The sequence below is a fragment of the Cavia porcellus genome, unplaced genomic scaffold (genome assembly GCF_034190915.1).
Source record: "Cavia porcellus strain 051 isolate PalLab524CR breed Dunkin Hartley unplaced genomic scaffold, mCavPor4.1 scaffold_24, whole genome shotgun sequence".
In the NCBI taxonomy this organism is placed as follows: Eukaryota; Metazoa; Chordata; class Mammalia; order Rodentia; family Caviidae; genus Cavia; species Cavia porcellus.
The window spans coordinates 16,558,895-16,580,023 of record NW_026947507.1 but is presented as its reverse complement, the minus strand read 5'-3'; the positions used below and the strand labels follow the sequence as shown (position 1 = coordinate 16,580,023).

At 34.7% G+C, this 21,129-nt stretch overlaps 1 protein-coding gene across 15 annotated transcripts in view; it reads left to right on the top strand.

Annotated features, from left to right (window-relative positions):
* The window catches only part of Tenm3 (teneurin transmembrane protein 3), a 2,467,413-nt gene that overhangs the window by 410,102 nt on the left and 2,036,182 nt on the right, over positions 1 to 21,129 (top strand). For all 15 annotated transcript variants that reach the window (XM_063234704.1, XM_063234707.1, XM_063234699.1 and 12 more), the window contains one exon: positions 15,267 to 15,303. The gene's annotated coding sequence lies outside the window, so the exon portion shown is untranslated. The remainder of the gene's footprint in view (positions 1 to 15,266; positions 15,304 to 21,129) is intronic.

Here is a 21,129-nt window from a genome sequence, read left to right as displayed (position 1 = left end):
CATTTTACATTGATTTCTGGGCTTGGATAGTTTATAAAATATTTCAAATATCTCACTTAAAATTAATTTTAATTTCTTTTGTATTTGTTAATTTCATTAAAAACATTTTAAGATATCTGCCATGGTTTTGGCACTGTACTAGTTGCTGGAGCACAATAGTAGTAATTAAATGAGATTCCTCTCACAGAGAACTTACCATCTATAAAACTCTGAAATTCATCTCTACCTTGATATAAAACATGACAAGGAAAATTTCTTTAAAAAGTAATTTGGAAGCTAGCTGTGTTAAAATTTATTTTCTTCATAGTATATAATTTTCAAAAAATCACTATTTTTAAATACATAGATACCTCTAAGAAAACACTGACAACTTTTTGTTTTTTGCAAATTTGATTTTGAATAATATATTTACTCATAATTTGGCATTAAAAATACCCTTAATTTTCTCATCATTCAGAAAAAATTATTTCAGTATTCATCTATATTGTTATTTCTAATAAAAGTCACTTCTGGATTTGACAGGAAAAATACTGAATTTATGTATAAATTTACACCATAAGTGAATTTATATGAGTTAAATTGACAACCAGATTTGCATGAATCAAATATATATTAATGTATATGTACAACAGTAAAAGCAATCTTGTATAATTTGTGTTTCTATTATTCATAAGTGCTGCAGTATAAGACTGAGAAGTAGTTTATGTGAACATGTATGTACCTGTTCTTGCTAAATTGCATGTTCAAAATCTATATTCTTATGTATATACCTATAGCTATAACCCCTTAGTTTATGAAGCATATGTATAATACAAACAAGTTTCCAAATATTATGATAAAAAAGAAGAAACAAGCTGTTATTGCACTTAGCATTACATTGTTTATAAGGTGTCTGCTTTGGAGAAAGAATTTTTAAAGACATTCATTATTTATTTGTATTTTTCTTAGTTCTAAACCAATATGTATTGAGTGTAACAAAAGGCATTTTCCAAAGCTGAAGCTTGTGCCTTTCAAACATACATCTCTCAAATCAGCTTAAAATGTTACTATGCAATCCAGTTTTATTTCTTCATCCATTTGCATTTTTAGATGTGTTTCTCTCCCAGCCAGGTTATTAGAGTTGGCGGCTGCATAGTATAGATAGTGAACTCACTCTACAAAGGTGTCTTCATGGAAATCACCTGGGGCCCAGAGTTCTGCTTCTCTTACTTTATCATATCTGGAACACAGATTTGCTCTGCTCGTCATATTTTGGCATCTGTGAATCACCGTCATGTTGTCATATTTGAACTTACAAAGTGGCCGATGGGAAAGGTGCCAACTACTTGAGGCACTTGCAATGAAAAAAAAGTCTGATTTCAGCATTATTCATTGGAAATGCTATTTGTGAAGCCATTTACTTCAATTTCTGAGATGCTGGCTGTAAATTTAATAAGCAATGTATAATCCTGCTTTTTTAGAAGATATATTTCTATGTACTGAACACTGAAGGAAGCAAGCAATAATTACTGAAAACCATGAGTAGGATGGACAGTTGAGGAAGGCAGAAATGAGTAATTATCCATCATTTACTTAAATTTTTTGAATAGTAAGCACAAATTAAATGGACAATGGGAAATTCATATGATTATAGTGACTTACGATAATTCTGTCAAGTATGTTTGTCTCTAAACAAAAGACTTACAAGAAAGTTTTAAACAAAGCTAAGATCTATCCTAACTGTAAGCCAATGTTATGCTAAATTAATTTAAAATATTATACTATTCTGTTTTAGCCATACTTATTTTGTAAAGGATTTCATGAAATAGTTAAGTTTCATTTTTCCACATGTATCACCTCATGCATTATTTAAGTGTGGCCCCATGTTAAGCTTCCTGTGTGTATGTGCACACATATACAAAAATGAAAGCTTGTTTTTTTTTTCCATTCTCTGTCTACATTTAAATTTATGCTATGCCACTTAACTCAAAACTTGTTTTCAATTTATGAATCTTTTCAAAAAATTCCATTTGTAACTTTGTATAAAGGTTATCACTGTCTCTGAAGGATTTGTTGTGAAAAGACAATAAAACAAATGCAAGAAGAGTCATTCATTTGCAAAGAAGTGTAAAGATGTTCCTTATGTCAGCATTTATTAAAGAAACTGTTTCACGAAATTTTAGCTCTCATGATCTTTTTTGAAAAAGAAATTTCAGAGCACCATTCAAGTAATTTTGTGAATTCTAAACATTCATCTTCTTTAAAAAATTCATAATGAGTATTAACATTTAAAAATGTTTGTAAAATTCTTCAACAAAACATTTTTTATAAATATATAAAATATGTTCCAAGTATACATGGCCAAAGACATTTTCTCTTTAATAAATATTAGTACCCGAGGGAGAAAGTTTTGTTTGGGAAATTGACATTAAATGAAGAAATTCATTTTTACTGCTCAGAAAGACCCAGTGTCTTTCAAAGCCAATGAATAAGCTCCATCCTTTCCTTAAAACTACCAACTTGTTACTTTTCTGAAAGGTAAATTCTACTAATAAACTATATATATGTCTTTCTCCTTTTTATCAGTACCAGGGATTGAACAATTGAACTCATGACTACCTGCTTGCAAGGCAGGTGCTTATGCCGCTGAGCTAAATCCCCAGCCCCCAATAAACTATATTTTTATAATTTAAAAGCCTCTACCTGTTTTACTATCTGGAATGTCAACCTTTTTAGTGGTTGCATTCCCGGGTTTTCACAAAGGCGGGACTTGAGTTCTCAGTTTTTCTGAAATGAGTAACAGGTAGACATCAATGATTTATAGAGATAAGTGAAATGTTTTGCAGATGTACATCCTTATTTAAGTAGCAAATCTTTTGAAATATGACACATTAATGAATCTAATATAAATCTTTTATGCATAAGTATGAAATACACCAAGAGTTTAACAATAAAAAAAAGAAAAGATGAAAAGAAAAGAAAATGAAAATGCAAGTAATCTATAGGTATATAAAAACAAGTTTGCCTTCACCAGTTAACATGAATACATTTTAGGGCAACAGAGAAATAGCACGTTTTTTTAACCTATCAGATTGCCAAAATTCATGCCCATTCCAATCACTAGCTGGTGAGAACTGAGGAAAATTAGTACTATGAATTCACAAGAGGGGTTATGAACTATGATAAGTTTTTGAAGTATAATCATTCATAATAAGGAAAATAAGTCTGAGACAGAAGTTTAAATATCACATAATTTCTCTTACATGATAAAATCAACATACATATATATATGAGAGAGAAAAAGAGAACAAAATAGAAGATAAATAGGAAGCACAGAGATGTTCAGTTAATTCCCCAAATTATCTATTGTGTTGTTTCAGAAATGATTCCATTTATATTACTAGTTTACTAATTATTTTGTCATGTAATTTCCTTTTGTTTTTTTTTTACAGAAGCAGTGAGTACTCTTTATAGTTTTTACCAAGAACTACTTGTATTACATTAAAATAAAGAAGTATAATCTGTCTACATCCACTAAATGTAAAATATCCCCTAAGTTCTGACATGGCACATATAACTTGGTGGTGGACCTCTTGTGCTGTCTCCTCACAGAGTTCTCTAGCCTCCTGCTATTTGTCTCTGCCCCATTATCTCTAGACTTCCTGCAGGAATCACAATGGAATGGCAAACCTGGACAGATGATCTTAGGGATCAGAGGTTGTTGCCACTTTCCACAGCTCTTGTGCTGTGTTTTAGTTTAGATGAGTGTGGTTTGAAGTGAGACAAAGTTATCTGTTCCCTTGAAAGCATGAGGACTACAGCATTTTGAAAGTACTGTTTATCCACTGACATAGCAGCTCCACACCAGAGGCTCAAAGGATCAAAATGTTCTCAATATTGGTATTTTAAACATACTGTGTCCAGGGAGGCACTAAGAGTCCACAGGAGAAGGGAGATCAATATACTGACCCAGACTTCTTCCTCCCATGATCGCACCTCTCTCAGAATGCTTTGTCATTTTTTTCCAAATTGGCCTTGTTCTGTGACAGCTGAGACATCAGATACATGTGTATGGCTTTATTGTTCAATAGGGGGGAAAAAGTGATGGGAGCAGGGGTCAGTGCTTCGCTGATCTCTGGATCGTACGAATTCCAGGGAGGAGATTAGCATCCAACTGCACCTGTATCCTGTTGCTTGAAACTGTATCCTGTATGCTTGAAACTGGCAGTCATATTGATGCAGGGCTTTTATACTTTCAACTATTATCTGTTGCCAAACATTTGTCCAAGCAAAATGTTCTGTTGAAATACTTTATGATTATAGAAATTTTCACATCGAGCCTATCTCATGACTTCTTTTATACAAGTCCTCCTTACTGGAAGTGATTACTTTTCTGTGACTGTTTAATCAATCACACATGTCCATGCTCTCCCACTGGTGACTGTTTCTTCTGCAGGGCTCCAACCCTCCATACACCTGGGGATTAATTTCTGCCTAAATAACTTCTTCATTGGTTCTTCCTTTTCTGTTAAGCTTCCAAATTTGAAGTCCCCTAGTTGAGCACTCTACTCTTTTTTTTTTTTCCCTTTCCTTTCCATGGGTGAGATCATCTCTATTCCTGGTGCTAAATTCTGTCTTTCTTTTCATTTACAATTATATCTGTGCCCTACTGATTTTCAATTTAGAGTGAGTTTGTCCTTTCACCCAGCCTCCACTCATCAATTATTTATCACATACTGCATGGAGGACACACTGTCATGTAGTAAAAAGAAATAAGGAATGCTGTGAAACATCCTACTATGTACACACACACAAGCCAGTACACATAACCAAGAAACATCTGGTTGGAATAGTTTAAAATGCTGAGTTCAAGACACACTCACTGTAGGGTGCACATGTTATTCTGTTCTAGAATCATCTATGTAATATTGGCCCTTCAATGTCTGTGTATTTCATATATGTTATGTTTAAATGCTAACTTATTTTTCTCTCCAGTAATGCTTCATATTATATTGGCAAATGTATTTCATACAATGCATTTTGCTTCCCTGAAACGTAGGAGTTGTACTTAATTCGTGTGTTCTTACGCTTGCATATACAATTGTCTTAGTTGCTTTTCTCATTGCTGAGACAAAATAACTGACATCCGTAGTTAAAAGAAGGAAGATTTATTTGACTCACAGTGTCTAGAGGTTTCAGTCCATAGCTGGCTGGCTCCAAGGCACAGTAGCATCTAAGAGGGACATCAAAAGGAGAAACAGTTCATATGGTGGTATCACAGGCAGACAGCAGGGAATAATGAAACAAAGCGAGATCGTTCTGTGCCTTTATATCATATTCAGACATCTTGTCTTTTAGGGGGTGTCACTCACATTCAGGGTGGCAAATCCTTAATCCCAGCCTCATACACCCCAATCCAGCCACCTTTTAAACTGCCCACCTCTGACCATAGGAGGCTTACAGGGAAATTTAGACACAACCCATAACACCAGTCAGCAGAGCTTGTGAGCTCTACCTTCAAACTGTATTCACTGTTTTTCTCTCCATCTCCACTGAAATCATCATTCCTGTTAATCACCTCTTGCCTGGTCCACTGCATTAGCTGCTCACCAGCTTTTTTGCACTGTGTGCTTCAAACCTGTTAGCCATTCACATAGGCCCCTGAAGAATAACTAATTAGGCCCTGAAGAATTGTTTTAAAAATATAAATTAGAACACATCATTTCTTTTATAACCAGTGTCATCCTCTTACATTTAGAAAACGGCACTCTAAGTCCCAGTTGGTTCCTACTCTGTCTTCAAGTCCGTTTTCAGAAGTCTTATTACCTGGAGCTCCTTTCTCCTTACAGGGTTCAATGTGTTTTCTTCCATTTCAGCCTTTGCTATTGTGTGCCCTTCCTGGAATGTCCTGCGGCCAGATCTTCCCAGACTGACTGCTTCTTGTCACGCATTCTCTTCTTAGATCAAGTATCATACTGTATGAGTGTCATTTCATAACCATGCAAAATAAAATGGTTCTGTCACCCTCTGCACTATTATGTCATCCAGTTTTATTTCATTTAAAATCCTTCAGATGGATTTGTTCATTTTGTTCCCTTTCTTAAAATGATAGCCTGCAGAACCTATGATAGCATCTTTCAGCAAATATTGTTTAAAATAATGTTTTTTCAGCAATAAAAACGTTTATAAATGAGATAGTCACTGTTGTAGTCAGGGGTTGTACACAGAGAACAATTCAGATCAGGACATGGAGTTTATAATGTTTTTATAATGGTCACTGGGAGTTAACACCAGAAAATGCAGGAACTTTATCCACAACACCAAAGACATAGATTATTTAGTCAAGGGTCTAAATACCACAGCACATGGCCCACATGAGTCCAGAAAAAAACCCAGAGCTCAGGACATTGCCTCTCATGAGTCCAACTGGAAGCCCAGAGCCCACAAGAAGGACGCATGCCACTCTTACTGGCATGATTACGGATCCGTGCCGGGAAGACCCAAGGGTCAGCAGTGGAAGCCAGAAAGTCTATGCCAGCAGGATTAAGGAGCTGTGCTAGTGGGATGAGGGTTTTACACTGGAGCTGAGAAGTCACACTCACAACAAAGACCAGGGCTATCCTGAAAGGCACCACAGCTGTCCTCAGTGGCATGGAGGCCCCGAGCTCCTCCGAGGACAAGCACAGTTGGGTATGTGCTAGGAAGCAGTGTGACGAGTTCATCCCGGAGACCAAGCAGCACATGTCTTCCCCTCTGGAAGCAATGTTCGACGTGAGGACCAAAGCTTCTCCAGGAGAATCAACAGCTCAGACAGCAACTCGTCGGAGAACCCACAATGCCTCCTTAACGCCTCAATCCCTCTCAACACCTCCCTTCTCCACCTATTTATCCTGGCAACCCTCCTCAGGTGGAGCATCTTCTCTCAATGCATGCTGATGTAATCCAGCTGGCGTTAAGTTGACCACCAGTTCTCAATCCATAACAGTCACCATTAGAAAGACTGGTTACTGTTGCCTAGTCCAGAGGCAATTCTAGAGGTGAATTGTCTGTGAATTTCGGGATCTTGACTTTTTTAAATTCTTCATATGTTTTAGACAAAAGTCCTTTGTCTTAGGGACAATTCACTAAGATTTTTTTTTATCAGTTTGTTGGTTTTCTTTTCACTATGTTGAAGATTTCTTTTGACACGCAGAAACTTTAATAACATTTGATCCCAGTTATTGAATCTGGGAAGTATTTCCCATGAGGTTTGATTCCTGTTCATGAATTCTCTACCTACCCTATGTCTTCAAAATTTATACCTAATTTTGTCTTCCAACAGATTTAGTGTTTCTGTTTTAATATTCAGATCTTTTATCCATTTAGATTTTAGTTTAGTACATGGTGATAAGCATGGGTCTAGGTTTAGTTTTTGGCACTGAGAGAGCCAGTTTTCCTGGCACCATTTTTTAAAAAGACTATTGTTCTTCCAGTGAACATGTTTGGCCCCTTTATTGAAGATAAGATGGTTGAGTGTGTTTATCGTTGTGGTTGTATCTTTATCCCATTGATCTTTAGACCTGTTTTTATTCCAGTACCATGTTTATGTAGCTTTGTAGTATAACTTCAAGTCAGGATTGTGATGCCTCCTACCTTGTCTTTCCTGGTTAGCTTGCCTTTACTATTTAGGTCTCTTCTGGTTCCAGATGAATTTTAGGAGTGATCTCTCTATATCTATGAGGTGTGTTAATGGTATTTTCATTGAGATTGCATTGAATCTATATAAAAATTTTGAGAGAATGGCCATTTTCACAATATTTATTCTTTCTATTCATGAACAAGGGATGTCTTTCCATTTTCTGAGATCTTCGATTTCTTTTATTCAGGGTATTATAATTTTCCCTGTGTAGATCTTTTACTTCTTTCATGAGATTAACTTCAAGTATTTCATGTTTTTAGATGCTGGTGTGAAGGATGTGGCTTCTCTTATTTCTGTCTCAGTGAATTTTCTGGTAGTGTATAGGAATGCTATTTATTTTTAAGTATTGACTTTACACCCACCTACATAGCTGAATTTATTAATTATGCATAAGAGTCTTTCAAAGGAGTTTTGGAGGTCTTCTATGTAGAGTATCATGCAAATAATGATAATTTAACTTCCTCTTTTCCTCTTTATCCCTTTTATTTCTCTCTCTTGTATAATTGCTCTGGCTAGTATTTCGAGTTCTATGTTCAATAGGAGCAGTGATAAGGGACATTCTTGTCTTGTGCCTTATTTTAAGGTAAAAGCTTTCAGTTTTTGCCAATTTAATGTGATGCTGGCTGTTGGTTTGTCACAGATGTCCTTTATCATATTGAGGTAAAGACAATATATTCTAATTTTCTGTAAGGTTCTTATTGTGAATGAGTGTTGGACCTTATCAAAAACTTTTTCTGCATCTATAGAAATGATCAAGTGATTCTTTCTTTTGATTTTATTGATACAGTGGATTGCATGTATTGATTTATGTATGTTGAACCATCCCTGCATGCCCGGAATGAATCTCACTTGGTCATGGTGTATAATCTTCTTGATGATTTGCTGCATCCTATTTGACAATATTTTATTGAGGATTTTTGCATCTATGTTCATTAAGGAGATTGACCTGTAGTTCTCTTTTTTAGTTGGGTCTTTCTCAGGTTTTGGTACTAGAATAATATTTGCTTCTAGGAATGACTTAGGAAGAATTGCTTCTCTTTTGATTTCACTGAAGAGTTTGAGGGGTGTTGCCAGTGTTTTCTTTGTATTTTGTGTAGAATTCCACAGTTAATCTGTCTGGGCTTGGGCTCTTCTTTGTAGGTAAGGACTTAATTACACTTTCAATTTCATTAATAGAAATTGGGTTATTCAGCAATTTTACATCTTCTTGACGCAGCTTTGGTAGTTCATAAGTTTCTAGGATTGTGTCTATTTCTTCTGTGTTATTGAACTTTTGAGAGTAGAGGTTTTTGAAATAGGTGTTGATGATCTATTTCCACAGAGTCTATAGTATTTTCACCTTTTTCATTTCTTATTGCATGAATTTGAATTTTTTCTTTCTTTTTTTTAAATAAGGTCCAGTCATCCCTGTAGGACTTCCCTTGCCACCTCCAGTGTTCCAGGAAACTGGGCGGGCTCCTAACCACCGTGGGTGTTAGTCCAAAGCTCTCCCTGGCCTAGCACCAGTGAGCTGGAACTCACCTCACGTGCCTTCAGCTTCCCTAATTGAATGATGAGCATGGTCTAGTTGGGCCTGAGAAACCTCCCGAGCCTAGTCCAGTGTGTCTGGAAGCTGGGCAGGCACTTAACTGCTGGAAGTGATGATCTTAGACTTTCTTTGGGTCTGTACCAGTGCACTGGCACTCACCTTGCACAGCCTCAGCTCCCCAGGTTGAAAGAAGGTCACTGAGGATGGTCCAGTCAGGCTAGTGAAATCTGCTGAATCTAGTCTAGAGTGACTGGAAGTTGGGTGAGCACTTAACCGCTGGGAGGGATGATCTTAAACTCTTCCTGGGCCTGTCCCAGTGTGCTTGAACTCAACTTGCTCAGCATCAGCTCCCCGGATTGAGAGAAGGTCACAGGCCCAATTAGGCCTGGTAAACCTGCAGAGCCTTGTCTAGTTTGTGCTAATGTTGAACTTGCTCTGTAGCACAGGCTGTCCTTGAACTTGTAACAATTCTCCTTGCTCAGCCTTCTGAGTACAGGGCCTAAGGGCATGTACCAACATGCCTAGCCTGCTATTTTCTATATAATTGAGACATTACTACGTTTTTGTGTTTAACAAAACTAATGTTTACAATATATATTTATTGAAAACTTTTATAGCAAATAGCAGAAAAATAGGTTCACTCAAATCATTATAAAATTTATGTTTTGAATGTTATATAATAGCCTAAGAGTTTTGCATATACTAGTATAATTGTCACATTAGCTTTGTAAGACAGAGACAATTATTTTCCTTCTTTTACATTTAAAGAAATTACAACAGAGAGAAGATGGAAACTTCAAAGATCATTCCATAGTGAGGATTGATATTACATAGTGAGCATTGTGACTCTTACATCAGTACTCTTAACCTCTAAATTTGTACTTTTGATAAATACTATGGGATTGCTTTTTAAAAGACAATTATACCTTTAAAGTAACAAACTTCTTTTTTATTTAAATGTAAATTCTTAAAATTCCACATGCTGAATTAGTGCCACACATTCTATATAATTAAACATGATGTCTCAATATGTCCTTAACTTCAGTGATAAATATTTCTACTTGGTGGTATGCATGACAAATTTTTTTTAACCTCAATGAAAATGCAAGTCTTTAGGTTAGTACAATAGCATTCTGCAGAGTTGAACAGGAGAGGGTGAAATGCAAGAAAATAAAACCCTAGTAGTGTGTTTTGGTACTATAATGTCCATTTCTACAGTGAATCAAAATAGACATTATATCACATAGTTTTATTTGTGATAATCCTTTACATTTGGTGATGATTAACAATTCAAATAAATTTATACAAAAATTTTTAAGAATGAAAAGATAAAAAGTATGTACATGTCCTTTCTATCAAAAGAAATAATTTGATACTGGGCATGGTGGCACATACCTGTACTCACAGTGCTTGGGAGGCTGTGACAGAAAAAGTGCTGTGAATTCAAGACAAGCCTAGGCTTCACAAGTGAGTTACTGAGTTCAAGGCCAGTTTGAAGCACACAATGAGACCCTGTGTTAAAACAAAACAAAACAAAACAAAACAAAATAAAACAAAAAAACTCCATATATATCTCCATATATATATATATATATAGTATATAATTTGTTATTTATAACTACAAAATACTACCCTAAGTTTCATGAAAGACTTAAGATTCAGAGTAGTCACCAGCAACTAATTCACAAAACAACCATGAACTGCACAAATAAAATCCTTCATTTAAAGAACATTTGAAGCCCAACTGAAACAGAGAGAAGAGAAAAACAAAATTGAGAGGTAAGTATCTTGGTAGAAAACAAATTCAGCTTTAAGAGCCATCTGGTCTCTTGTCATGCTTCATATCCAGTGTCCTCTACCAACATAACCATCGCTTTTGGTTTACTAATTAAGTACAATAAATATGGTGCTAGGGCAGAGACATCTAACCATTTACATTTTGTTTTTTGATAAGATATTTCCCTATTTATAGTCAAGTTTAAATTGATTTTGTGCCAGTGTGAACCAGTATGCTCACTTCACAGCTTTCTGCATTATTTTGTTAATTTTAACTTCACGATGTCTATTTCAGTTAATATAATGGGTGGATGTAATTATTGCTTTACATAAGAAAAGAATTGTGGCTTATAGGTGTGAATTGACTGAACAATATTACCAGTTCTGTTAAGAATGATCTTTGGAATTGAGTAAATTGAAGTAAAATCTTTACTGTCCTATAAAGTAGCTACTAGACCAAGACAGAAAACATCAGAAATGTTTTTTTTTTTTTAATTTCTTTGATTGTAAAATGAGAGCAAGACAAAAAATGAGAGGTATCAGTGTTGAGTCAACTATTGAATTTTTTCTAGTGAACTTTAAAAATTTAACATTTTAAAAACCTGGAAACAAACTCATCATATTCTCCATCGCTTCATTTTTCTTCTCTCTCTCTCTCTCTCTCTCTCTCTCTCTGAATGTCATGCAAGTCAGAAAATTATGGTTTGGACAATCAAGTGGAAGCACAGGAAGATGTTCTGTAAAACTGTCTTATCAGATGGTTAAATTATCTTCCAATTATACCCTCAAATACACTGAGAGTCTCCCCTTTACACTCCCACTACCTCTGTGTCAGTTAAGCCTGCAAACATTATTTCACTTAAGAATTATTGCAAACATCTCTTGACTGACATGTTTTATCTGGTAGTCTCAACCTGCCATATTGCTAAGTTGGATATAAAAATCAAACATACCATGCCAGCTTTTCTTTTAAAAATCCTCTACAGTTTTTTTTTTTTTTTTCAATTTAAAAATGTTAAAATGTCTTACATTGTATAATGATCTGGTCCATCCAGTATTATTTCCTCACCTTCTAAAGGTTTCCAATAATTTGATGAAAGATATCTACTTAGTGATCTTGTGAGCTGTCAGGTTTCCCCATGTCTCATTTCACTGCCTATTCATTTGCTATTGATTGAATAAAACTAAGTCATTCTTGAAAAATCACTTGTACTTTAATCTCCAATGCAATAGAGCATTTGTAAATCATACACAAATGGAGACCTTAACTCAAGTATTATATATGTAAAAGAGAAAATGGCCAGATTCAAGGACTCCAACGACGTATATTCAGTTCTTCTTTGCTTATCCATCTCTGTGGAGTGTTCATTTGAAGGCTGAGTTTCTAAAAGGAATGGCCCACTGCTGGTTTTCACACTAAAATAATGTCCATGTCTACCACTAAAATATTCTTGGAGGACTTTTTATTTAGGAGTTAAAAAAGGTCTTAGAAGTGTTGAATATCCCTTTTGGTGTTCTTATTCTTATACCTAGACCGTCATTAGAAACTTTTCTATTCTCTTGTATAAGCACTATCATCAGTGTGTTTAAGGGGAGGGGTAAATAATAACTACCACAGTACTTATTTGGAAATAAGTTGATACACTTGAATGCATTTACAGTGAATGAGAAGGTGGAAAATGTCAGGACTGCCTTGTCTGAAGAGGAACTAGGTATCTTAATTGATAGCTTTGATTTACTTTGTGTTCCAGATGTTTATAACATTATAATTTGTTGCATAGAGTCCTGATTTTACTTGTAGATATTTGGTCAACTTTTACTACAGTGTTTTAGTGCTGAAAGGAATACCAAAGACATTCCACACTTTAATTTTGTTTGGATAACATATGCAAATAATCATCAGCTTTGCAAACTCATCAGCTGTTTGCATGCTGTTCCCTTCAAGTTGGTCAGCTTTAAGCTTAAATGATAGTTTTTTTGAAGAGTGGTCAGCCAGATGCCCTGGTTTATTCACACCAGTCTTGGATCACATATATTGCTCTAGCATCCTGACTGCTTTCAGCCTTCTTTATGTCTCAAAAGACATCCAGTGCAAACCTAGGACACAGCGCCTTTGGTTTGGACACTAAAGTTTATGTTCACTCTGTCTGTAGTGGAACTAATCAGAGATCAAAACTACTCCAGGAACAACAACAATTAAAAAAAAAATCTCCCAACAGTGCTTAAAAAGGGAAAAGCTAAGCCAAAGACAAATTTCTAGATTACAAAAGAGATGAAATGTGGGGTTCAAAGGAACAAATGTTTTAAGATATAAAAGTTGGGGCTACAGATAGATAAAAGGAGCTTTTGAAGCTCTTATTTGCTAAAGTCCCAAAAACTGAGACTGGAAAGAGGGAGAGTAATCTCAGGAATAAAATCAATATCTGCATACTATAATAAGTGGAGAGAGTTTTCTAACATTAGACTAGAGAATTCAGCAGGGTTCTGAGCGACAAACCTTGAAGGTCATGTGACAATTTATCAAATTCATTTGATGAGTAATACAAAGAAAAATTAAGTAGGATTGGAATTATACTTGTTTTTGTTGTTGTTGTTGTTGTTTTTAAAAAATTTTCTGTTACTTATGTGGATAACCGAATAATGAAGGGTTAGATCTAAGAACAGGTAGGGAATCATGCAACTCTATTACCAAGCTGAAATGATAACCATTATTAGAAATTGTGGAAACTTAGCTACAATGGCAGTAGTGGGAAAAATAAACTGTTGCTTATCTATTTTTTTAGTTAAGTTTTAAGAATTAACAACTAAAATGTGAGGGTTTTTTGTTTTTCTGGTTGCTCCTATAGTTATGAAGCAAAGAGACCTTTAGAAATCATCTGCGCAGACAGCTGAGTATTTGTATTAATTGTTTCATTGCTTTGTAGTATTTAAGAAGGCACCATCAGGGAGGCGTTGTGTCCTAAGTTTGCACTGGGCAGATTGGTGCGACATGAGTTAATGGGGCACTGGGGATGAGGAATTTCCTTGGCAGCCCAGCCCATTTAGAGAAGCCAGAAGAACCTCTGACAGCCATTCTGTCTTTCCAAGCACCCTCCTCACTTCTCCATCTGATTAGACAATCAGTCTAGGAGCAAGGTGTGAAGCAATTTTGCTGTCCTGACAATTTAACACTCAAATGAACTCGGATGTATTTACAGCAGGACCTACCTCTGCTTACAAATTAGTGTGGGAGTAGGATCAATTTTGCAAGGATTTGTATCTTAACTGTTGTGAAGATGCAATAAAACTAAGTCATCAAAAAACACCTTTATAACTTAAGGAACTACAATGTTAGCATTTGCGATATACATTGACAGTTAAAAAATTGCATGTGGATCGCCTTGCATATGCAAACATGCAGTTTTTCAGAGGAAGTTAAACTTCATATTTTTAATTTTTGACTTCTATGAAAACCAACTACAATCTTATGGAAAAGAGAGTGCCATCAAAGAATTGCATATGCTATTACTGTTTCTCCTCCAATTTCCCAGAGTACATGCTTTTGTCTCTGATTGGGATTAAGTACTGTATTGATTGAAGCCCGTTTGTTTAAGAATGATCTTCTGTGTGTATGTATTGCATGGGACCATGGTGTTACCTGTTTTCATCTCAGTAATATTTATGAGGTATTATAAATAAAAATTGTCTCAGATTTTAATGTAATCCCACAAAAAAAGTTCATACAGAATTCAAAGCCTAGCTAATGAAATTTTTGTTCCTATTCTATATTTTCTTTCTTTTTTGGTACCAGGGATCAAACTTGCGACCTTGTTCTTACCAGTTAGGCGTTTGTGCCACTGAGCTAAATTCCCAACCCTAATGAAAGAGTTGTGGAAATGCCTCTGATGTACTTGATACTAACAACTTTTATGTGCTGCTATTTTTATTTATTAGAAATGAAATTATCAACAGCATCTAACTCTTAAAGTTCCTGGGATAGACATTAATTCACATGCTTCTCATTAGACAGTGAGGAGAACACTAGAATTTATACCCATGACCTAGAAAATGTGCCCTGTAATTTATGGTTTTGCTCTCAGATATGAAACTCATTAGTTTTTGAGGTCCTGGCACACATGCATTGAACAGAAAGGCATTTAATTATTATAACCAAGTAGGTAATTTTCATTTTGTAGAAAAAAAGAAAGTAAATGAGATCAGGAAAAGTTTCTTTAACATTGTCCTACAATTGTGCTGAGTATAATAACGCTGCATTCTTTATATTGTTTACTGCATACCAATAAATGATATGTTTTATTTTAACAGGCAGTTTGCTGCTAGAAGTGTGCTTTCCTTTTGAAAGGTAAGTGCCTTTCAAGGAACCTTGTGTAACATTATCATAGTTTCTGATTTATAACCCTTGTCTATTAATTTCCAAGCCCCCTGGCTGACAGCTGTGTTGTTCAAATGCAAGGGTATGTAGTATTAATTATTTTAAGCTCTGGTTACTGTTCATGGTGCTCACATTGTGTATAAAAGACAGACTGGCACATTTTTCTATGTTAGTGAGAATAATTAATTAACCTGATGTTTTTAATAGGAAATACCTGTGAAACTAATGCACAAAAGCACTTTTCTGTTTAATCACATTTGTTTCAGTTCTGAATGTATTTAGATAATTTTCCTGGAAATTGCTAGAAATATGAGTCATAGATAAAGCTTTTTTTTCAAAAAATAATTTTTTGGTTACTTGTTTTACTAGAGTTAAATAATAGCTTAGTCAATTTGAAGGTTAGAAATGCTGATAACTTCAAGTTATTATTTACTAAGATGACTACATATTTTCACTTGAATATATTTATAGTTTCAAAATTTAGTAACATATTAGTTTCAACCTTAAGCTAAATTTAAAGTGGACTCAATCTGCTCTTTATAAATATAAATTAAATGGTTATAGTATATTTTATATTTCACTATATGGCAAGAAATGACCAAATGAGAGGTTTTTTTTTTTTTCAGACTCCTTCCTGTAAAATGAGGGAATGTTATATATTGTATCCCTGGTGTAGAATCTTTGTTTCTATAAAATGTCATCCCAGATGGCTTCAAAAAGACACCCTCTACAAACTTCTATGGCAGTCACCAATCTATGTTACCTCTGTTGGCTCAGAGTTTCGCTTGTTATCTGTTGATGGAGTACCAGCACTTTCTACTTTTATGCCTCTGGGCCTGTAGCAAGAGAGACTCATCATCTTTATGGCCTCTGAATCTGCTTCAGGTTGTAATAACAGAATGTATATAGATGTAATTAACTTTATTAAGATCAGTAAATTCTTAAATTGCAACAATTTCCTTCAACTACTTATGGTTTATTTACGTGGTTATATTTCCATGAACAGGTAATACTGGTATGTTAGCCTAGTGTATATCACTCTAATTTTCATGTCGTTATGTAATTAGCAAAGAAAGTCATTTTACTTTGCAATTTCAAAACATCACTCTTTATTACTTTTAAAAGCCATGTACCCTCATAGCAAAGCCCATAAAATTGTTAATAACTGACAAGAATTATTTTAATAACATCACTCTCAAATTTTCTATGCCATATCAGGTATTAACGATGAGAGAATTCCAGAAATGCTCCTTTTCATAAGCCAGTGTGCAAACTGCCGAACAAGAACAGTAAAGAAAAGTGAACATTTTTACTATTTCTCAAGTTCTTTTCCCTCTAATTAAAAAACATAATAAATTTATGATCAATTAGAATTTACTTGTAGTCCAAGCTATAGGTTATATTTTCTTTTTTTTTTTTTGTTTACTTCAGACAAATTACACAACTTCTCCGAAGCATTCCCTTCAGTTGTTAAACTTAATGTAACAATAACTATTTAAGAAGACTGTTGTAAAGATGTTGAAAGTGATTTTAGAGGTCTTTATTTTCTTCTAAGAGTAAAACTTTTGTTATGTCCACACATCCCCAGACAAATTATTGTTTCATCTGATGAAACTATAGATTTTTGTCATGAGTCTTTTCCTATCCTTCTGTTCTCCTCTTTCCTTTCTCTTCCCTTTTCTTCAGTTTCCATTCCTAATATTTCCTTTTCTCCATACAAACACTCTCTTGAGTGCACTGAGCTGATAGGATATTAACATTTAAAACTAAAGGCAAAGTATACTGTGAAACTCTATATACAGATGCTACAACCTGTTGTTAGGTTCATGAACATCCCCAGCAAATTACATAGAGGCATTTGTGAATGCAACCAACTCTCATTGAGTAACTATATATTTTAAGTACTTCTTGCTTTGTTTTTCTTGCTGTGGCCCTACTTAGTTTTGGTCTTCCTCACAACAAACTGAAGCCTGGCACGAGATAGGAGAGCACTCGTTACTTAAAGATTTTTCTCTTGAAAATCAGTTGAAAAAACAATGATTAATAGCAAAACTGGTCCAAAACTTTACTAGGTAATATTTACATTTTAATGAGTTTTTGGTAATGACTTAACCTAAACACAAGGGAATATAATGATCTCTCTGGCATTGGGAATAATGAGTTCCAGTCTTTTCCAAAAATCCCTGAGAACTATAAAAATAGTGGGGCCCCCTACACTCCATCACTTCAGAACTTGAGCATACTTAACAGGCATCATATTCACACTCTGTCTCTCATCCACCTCTCTCTCACTCATCTCCGTCTCATTGCAGATAAAAAACTAGACATAAGCAGATATTCAGTTACCTTAGAATGTGTGTTTAAAATTTTATGTGTTTCAGTTTCCTCTATGCTATTTCCTAAACCTCTTATAAATGTTAGTTTCCTTTCATACTTCAAATGTATTTTAAATTATATTTTACTTGTCACAAATTTTCTTATACCTTAGACATATGATTGTGCTAAAGTTGAATGAATGGCAACTTCTGTGTTTCTGATCAGGAAATTTGATGAAGGTTAGAAACCTGGAATTAATTATGGAGCTTCTAACGCTCAACCTAGTCCAAGTATACCAGTGATGTTCCACGTGAAAGAAGTTTATGTTATTTTCCCTCTAAGGATTTCTTCACTAACAAAAATATAGGAGAGAAAAGCCAAAAATCATGTATGTGCTGACATGATTCAGCTAGATTCTGACTATGCTTCTTGCCATGATAAACTCAGCCCCAAAAGGGAATGTCACTTTTTTTTTGCAAATCGGCAAAAATAAAAATAGTTTACATATGATGAAATATTTATTTTTAAAGATAGTTCTCTGCTTGAATAATTCAATCTATCTACAACATTAGAAAAGTTCATGAAAAAATAATAGGACATACTACATATCACATTTTCCTGGGTACTGATAACTGAACCAAGTGACAGAGAACAAAAGATACTAGATTTTCCCAAGAACATTTTAATTAACTTTTCAATGTCACTCTAAGTGTGTTAATAATAAAGAATTCAAAATTAATGATACTTGTTAATTTTATCTTGAAGTTCTTTATTTATTTTTGTTATTACCAAAAAGTACCTACTGCAGATCAGGGCATGGTGGTGCATGCCTTGAATCCCAGCATTCAGGAGGTTCAAAGAGAGGATCTCTGCCAGTAATGGCCAGCCCTGACTACAAGGTGAGTTCTGGCTAGCATAAACTACAAAGTAAGACATTTTCCCAAAAATAACAACAACAGCAACAACAACAACAAAGTAGCTAGCAGTGTTTCAGAAAACACTTTCCCTTACTGTGTCCTATCATCTGCTCTAGTATAAGTGCCTACTGGTAGGCTTACATCACCTCCCTTGAACCAAAACCTAGTAATACCTATCGTAAAGTAATTTCTCTCTCCAAAAAGTATTTTTGTGTGTTTCTTGATTATTTTTAACAATAATCCTGTGTTAATTTGAAAAATCCACATGGTATTCAAGTGATCGTAAGAGTGGGATCATTCTTGAGGTAACATTATACAATGAGTTCAGCTGGGTTTGAAGCCTGGAAGATTAGTCCAAGTGTCCATTAAAAGGATCACAGCAGTATGAGAAGCACTCAAATCTGAAGTTAACATTTCAGAATACATTTAATTTTTCATCACGCAGATTTTCCTAGAAGACTTAAATTTCTAAAATCTAGAACAGTCCATTATTTTTTTTTACAACTACACTGTCATCTCCTGCACACATCCTTTGAAACTTACATCACGTATTATTTGTTTCCTTGCCATATACAAGGATTGTTTTACAAGTGGTTTTGCTCGCTTTTCCTGATCATTTTCAGTGACCGAGAAGAAACCTGATAGCACTGTATTAGTTCTCTTGAACTGTGGTGCTGCTTTCTCATTTCTATATCTAGTTCCTTTCTTCTTTATTCCTTCCAAATTCTAACATGATTTTGCTGGCAACTGGGTCATTACCATCCTATGAATCCTAAGTTTATTTTACAGTTTTACACAATATTTACACACAGAATATCAAATGAAAATTTGGAGGTTTTATAAATTGACTTTCATTTTAAATGTAAAGATCAACATCCTTTCCTCCTTCCCATATATTTTCATGTTCAAGTTTACAAATTAACTTTGACAAAAATGCAGTTTTGTCTCACCCAGCTTTAGAGAGTGATTCAGGAGGACAGAAATGTATCCTTTCTTTCTTTAGAATTGCCACGAATTAATTTCTGCATGTAAACAAATATAACCACTATAAAATTTTTATAATGCAATTTTTTAAAGATACAAATACAGTATACAAGGAAAGGCTTCCCTTTCCACAATGAAATGTGTATTGTAGCAAATGTACTAAATGGTAATTGAAAGAAGAGAAAGAAATTCTCTCTAGTCCAATCTCACCTTCTTCTGACAGTCCAGTGTGTTTTACTAGACTTTTTGCCATACACTTATTTAGACAGAAAATGGGTTCTTGTCTGCATGTGCATTCACATTTCTTTTCTTAGACAGACCTTTGTTTGTCTTACTCTGAACATCAGAGGCACTCAAGTGTCCCTTGTCCTCTGTCTTATCTCAGTTCAGTGAGTAAATTTCTGGCACATTAGCAGGAGAGAGCAGAGTGAGAGCAGACACTTACTCCCCTGGCTCTGTCCTACTAAGGTCACATCCAACTCTGACTCCTGACTACAGTTCTCGTGCCTCTCAAGACACAGGTTCCTGTAGAAATTCTTCTTTGGAAACCCTTGGGTTTTCTGAATACTCCATCCATTACTTTGGTAGCTTTTCCTTTCTTGATTTGAGAAGTATCTTAATTCAAAGAAATTCTCATCTGTTTCCTGAATGAGTACTAGTCTAACTTGTACTTTATAGACATTTAAGTATGCCTTATCTAAAACATGTTTAGCAATATTTTGTAATTCGGATATTTGTGGAATTAGAAATACATGCATATAATGACACATCGTAATGATGGCATTCAAGTTTAAGTATAAAGTTAAACATGTTTTATGTACCTTATACACATAACCTAATGGTAATTGCATTCAACATTATTAGTGTTGTTGTGTTTTGACTGAATAGTTTAATGAAATCAAGCATGGAATTTTCCACTTGTGACATCATATTGCACTGAAAATATTTCTGATTTTGTAGTATTTGTGACTTTCAATTGCTGGATTAGGAGCAGTGAACCTATAAATAATTTTACTACATGCCTTGATTATGCTATCCAGTATGTCTTGAAAGAAACTGTACATTGTCCGGTATTACTTTACCACATTCTAATAGCTCAATGCTACACATACCACAGATGATAATTTACCTTGTTATATATTTTTCTCTATTAGTAGCAATGCAACAATAAGCATCTTTGTGTGTGCCTCTACTATTCTACTATATTGTATGTGCTTTAAATATGTGTGTCTTCTATTTCCTTTGGATAAATTCCAAGAAGAGAATTAATAACACTAGTTTCTAATGGTATTACTGGAGATTTATAGTCAGTGAAATACTCTGTGCCATGGTTCAGCTGCATCGCTTTTATATTCACTCAAGGAGTTCTGTAGTCAGTTTGAAGTCCTAGTACTCAAAAATGGGAAACAATTGATCTCTAGACTATAAGGTTTCCTGAAGATATATCATCCACTTATTTTTGCTAATTAGTAAAGGAAGAACTCTTTTTTGCATGACTTAGAAACCAGGCCATACTGAGCTAAGCTGTATAGATCCTGCTATCAGAGGGCTGCTCACAGCTTTTCAGTGAATCTGAAAA